The sequence below is a fragment of the Scyliorhinus torazame genome, chromosome 8 (genome assembly GCF_047496885.1).
Source record: "Scyliorhinus torazame isolate Kashiwa2021f chromosome 8, sScyTor2.1, whole genome shotgun sequence".
Classification (NCBI taxonomy): Eukaryota; Metazoa; Chordata; class Chondrichthyes; order Carcharhiniformes; family Scyliorhinidae; genus Scyliorhinus; species Scyliorhinus torazame.
This window is the reverse complement of record NC_092714.1, coordinates 168,524,623-168,529,521: the sequence shown is the minus strand read 5'-3', so window position 1 is coordinate 168,529,521 and position 4,899 is coordinate 168,524,623. Positions and strand designations below refer to the sequence as shown.

The 4,899-nt window shown below is 50.4% G+C and overlaps 1 non-coding gene across 1 annotated transcript; it reads right to left on the bottom strand.

The window, feature by feature from the left end:
- Window positions 1-340: 340 nt before the first annotated feature.
- On the bottom strand, window positions 341-413 carry trnat-ugu (transfer RNA threonine (anticodon UGU)). Its single transcript has one exon. It is a non-coding gene; the product is annotated as a tRNA-Thr (tRNA).
- Window positions 414-4,899: the final 4,486 nt, after the last annotated feature.

Here is a 4,899-nt window from a genome sequence, read left to right as displayed (position 1 = left end):
TGGCCAACAGCTCAAACGCGAGTGCAAACAGTAGGGGGGACATAGGACATCCCTGCCTTGTCCCATCTCGAACTGATGTTATTTGCAGATGAGGATGCAACACCAGTTTACCAGGTCAGTGCTCTCACATCTGCAGCACCTGCATATAGAATCACAGAACTGTTCTGTGCAGATAGAGGCCTTTTGGGTCAGTACTGGATATCCACCTGGGAGCAGAGAAACTTCCGCCATTTCCTGTTTATTTCTCTATATGGCTTTAATATCTTTCCATTTCTCTTCTGCTCACATGCCGCCCCTTTCAGAGAAATAAAACAGATTTTTGATGATAAAATTCCAGTGTAGGCCCCAGCGAGATTTGAACTCGCGACCCCTGGTTTACAAGACCAGTGCTCTAACCCCTGAGCTATGGAGCCACTGTGGTTACTCGTCAGAAACCCGAGGCTGAAGGAGCTGACGAACCGGGATTCCTGGGTCTGAACTCCAGAGGGCGGCATCGATGGAGACCGTGGGCCAACTCCACGAATCGGTTGCGTTTCTCGGCCATCAGGAGAATAGGGAGTGTGAGGGACCTTTCCTTTAAGTTAAAAACCGGGTGAGAGAGATCGCGCCTTGCAATGCCTTCTTTGTTTGGTCAGTAACATCTGTCATTCCCAGCCAAATCCCTGGGCGTCCAGATCCATGCCCCGCACGAAGATGGCAGCCACACTCACTGTAGGCAGCAAAAGGTCACAGCCTCGCCCCGCTTCAACATGGCGAACCCACCACCGCCCTGCTTCAACATGGCGGATACAGTCTCGCTCTGCTTTAGCGGGCTCGTTCTCACTCTGGGTAGTGGATAGGATGCCCCTCACAAACATGGCGAATTGATCTTTCCGGTGTTCGGGAGAAGCCTTTGCAGCTTTGCCCCGGAAGTGACTTCCGGTGAGCGCCAAGAGTCCGGCAGTGGCGTTTGAAGGTCCGGTTACCATGGGAGCGAGTGGAGAAGGCGGTAGCCCGGCCGGAGGTGTCCCGGAGCCTGAGCAAGCCGGCACGGTGAGGAGCGGTGCTCGCCTGGGCTCGTTTCCGGTCAGCATCCCCTGCAGAGCTCAGCTCTACCCTGGGCAGGAGAGCGGGGGCGGGGGGCCGAGGATATGATGGGTCGGGGCAAGGGGAGGGGAGGGGGGCGGTGGTTACGATGGGTCGGGGGAGGATATGATTGGTCGGGGGAGAGGATGGGATGGGTCGGAAGGGGGGGGGAGGAGGATATGATGGGGGGAGGATATGATGGATGGATTTTTGGGGGGGGGGGGGTAGAGAGAGGACATGATATGATGGGTCGGGGTGTGGAGAGGATATAATGGGTCGGGGGTGGGATAATATGGGTCAGGTAGGAATGATATATTGTTCCGGGGGGGGGGGGGGTAGGATATGATATGGGGAGGGGTGTGGAAGGTATATGATGAGTCGGGGGGGGGGTGGGGGTATGATATGATATGATGGGTCGGGAGGGGGAGGAGGATGAAATGATGGGTCGGCGGGGAGGATATGAAATGATGGGTCGGGGGTAGGATATGATATGATGAGACGGGGGGGGGGGGAGGAGGAGGAGGATATGAAATGATGGGTCGGGATGGAATGATGGGCCTGGGGGGGGGGGGGGGGGGAATGATCGGTCTGTGTTGCGATTCGGGGTCTTTATCTGAGCACTGGTTGTCTTATCACCCCATTGGGGTGATGCTTGTGTCTGTTGATATTGGGTACTGTGACAGTGTCATTGGCAGACAGCACTGTGGTGTTTGAAGAGTTGGATTCGTGCAGTGAGGAGCCCAGTGCGAGGATGGTCATTCGGACACGTGCCTGTTTACTTCTGATTCATGGCATCAACTCACTGCAGCAAAAATAATCATATTGAAGGCAAACACAGCATTATCTAGATAAGGATTTCATTGCTCCACAATTGGAGACAGTGGTTAGCACTGCTGCTTCAAAGTGCCAGGGACCCAGGTTTGATTCTGGTATCCTTCACTGTAGGGATTTCGTTAGCCCTTAGCTCTGGAATTCCTTCCCTAAATCTCTCTGCTCTGCTCCTTTTAAGATGCTCATAAAACCTACCCCTTGACCAAGCATTTAATCCCTCTTCTAATGTCTCCTTAGAAAGTCTGTGTCATTTTGCTTCTAAATGTACTATGAAGCACTTGAAATATTTTCCTATATTAAAGGTGCTAAGGAAATGCAAGTCATCGTTTTTTTTATTCACCCATCACAGCTTGGATTGGATTTGGTTTATTGTCACGTGTACCAAGGTACAGTGAAAAGTATTGTTCTGCGTACAGTCCAGAAAGACTGTTTTATACATGTAAATCATAGGACAAACGATAAATACACAATGTCTGAAAGGTTGTCATTATGGCTCACAGCCACTCCCTCTTCTCGCCACAGAGTGACAATCTATACCGTACCCTCGCTGTAAGAAGAACAGAAAATGCTGGAAGTACTTAGGAATCAGTATCTGTGGAGAGAGATCCAGAATTAATGTTTCAGCTCTATGTCCTGTCATCAGAACCCAGCTGGTCACAGATTTGACATTAACTCTGTCTCTCTCTCCACAGATGCTGCCTGACTTGCTCAGTCTATTCAACATTCTTTTGTTTACATTTCAGATTTCTGGCATCCACAGTCTTTAGCTTTTATCTCCATCTGTAAAAGATTCAATGTTTCAAATGTAAATTGAATGCGCCCTGCTTCTGGTGACCCCCAGTGAAACATATTTTTTTTTTGTGTGTCTTAGTAGTGTGTGCATGCCCTGGTCAGTCCAGCTGTAGCTCAGTGTAACATCCTGGCCTAGGAACTAGCAGATTGTGAGTCTGAAGCCACATTCCAGGTTGGCAGCGAGGGAGCAGTTGCATTGCTGTGCGTTTGTCTTCGGGTAATTTTTTTTTTTTAGTAATCACGTAGTAAAATGACCTAAGCAGCTCAACCATGCAAGAAGATATCAGATCAGATGGGCAGAGGCTGAGTGAGACAGATTATAGTCTAGGGTAATGAGGACGGACAGGAAAGTGGAGCTAAAGTCACAATCTGGGCAGCTGTGATCTCGTCAAAGAAGGTAGAATTTGTGCTCCCCAATTGGAAACCGTGGTTTAACCGGGTGATCCACTCTCTACTGAAGTCCAGGCCTAAGGCGTTCAAGACAGGCGACCCTGACCTATACAAGAAATCTAGGTAGGACCTCCGCAAAGCCATCAGGGACGCCAAGAGACAATGCCAGACTAAGCTAGAGTCACAGACTAACGACACGGACTCTTGTCGGTTGTGGCAAGGCTTAAACGACATAACGGGCTACAAAGCAAAGCTGAGTAGAATCTCCGGCAGCAGCGCGGCCCTCCACGATGAACTCAATGCATTCTATGCTCATTTCCAGCAGGAAGCCAACAAACTGCTGTCAACTGCCCCAACAGCCTCGGACATACCCATGCCTACCATCACAGCCCCAGAAGTCAGATTGGCCTTCTTGAAAGTGAACCCACGGAAAACAACAGGTCCTGACGGGGTCCCTGATCGTGCACTCTGACCCTGCTGGAGGGTGTGTTTGGAGGCATCTTTTTAAAAAATAAATTTAGAGTACCCAATTCATTTTTTCCAATTAAGGGGCAATTTCGCATGGCCTATCCACCTACCCTGCACATCTTTTTGGGTTGTGGGGGCGAAACCCACGCAAACACGGGGAGAATGTGCAAACTCCACACAGACAGTGACCCAGAGTTGGGATCGAACCTGGGACCTCGGCACCGTGAGGCTGCAGTGCTACCACTGCGTCACTGTGCTGCCCTTCGGAGTCATCTTCAACCTCTCACTACTCCGTTCCGAGGTTCCCACCAGATTCAAGAAGACCACTATTATACCGGTGCCATAGAAGAACCAGGAAACGTCCCTCAACGATTACTGTCCACCTTGAAATCTACCATTATGAAGTGCTTTCAGAGGTTGGTCATGAGACGCATCAACTCCATGTTTCCAGGGCAGCACGGTGGCCAGGTGGTTAGCACTGCTGCCTCACGGGTTCGATCCTGACCCCGCGTCACTGTCCATGCGGAGTCTGCACATTCTCCCCCTGTCTGAGTGGGTCTCACCCCACAACTCGACAGTCAGCCAATCTGCGTTTGTAGAGGAGATGGCACTGTGAGCAGCGAATATAGTACACTAAATTGAAAGAAGTACAAGAAAATTGTTGTTTCAGCTGGAAGGGGTATCTGGAGCCTTGGATAGTGAGAACGCAAGATGTAAAAGGATTAAAATATATATGATTCTGAAGGGTATTTACAGGATGGATGTGGAGAGAGTGTTTCCACTTCTGAGAGAATCAGGAACTAGGGAGTCACTGTTTAAAAATAAGGAATTGCCCATTTAGAGATGAGAATTTTTTTTCTCTTGAGGGTCGTGAATCATAGAATCCCTACTGTGCAGGAGGCCTTTTGGCTCATCAAGTCTGCGCCAACCCTCTGCAAGAGCAATCTACCTAGACCTACTCCCCCGCAACCCTCACCTAACCAGCTCATCCTTGGACTACGGGAGGAAACTGGAGCACCCGGAGGAAATATATGCAGACAGTGGGAGGATGTGCAAACTCCACCCAGTTAACCAAGACCGGTATTGAATCCGGGTCCCTGGCGCTGGGAGGCAGCAATGCTAACCACTGTGCTGACCCATGAAGGCAGTAGTTAGACTGCACCTGGAATATTGTGAACTGTTTTGGTCCCCTTATCTAAGGGAAGATAAGGCAGCATGGTGGCGCAGTGGATTAGCACTGCTGCCTCACAGCGCCGAGGTCCCAGGTTCGATCCCGCCTCTGGGTCACTGTCCGTGTGGAGTTTGCACATTCTCCCCATGTTTGCGTGGGTCTCGCCCCCACAACCTAAAGAT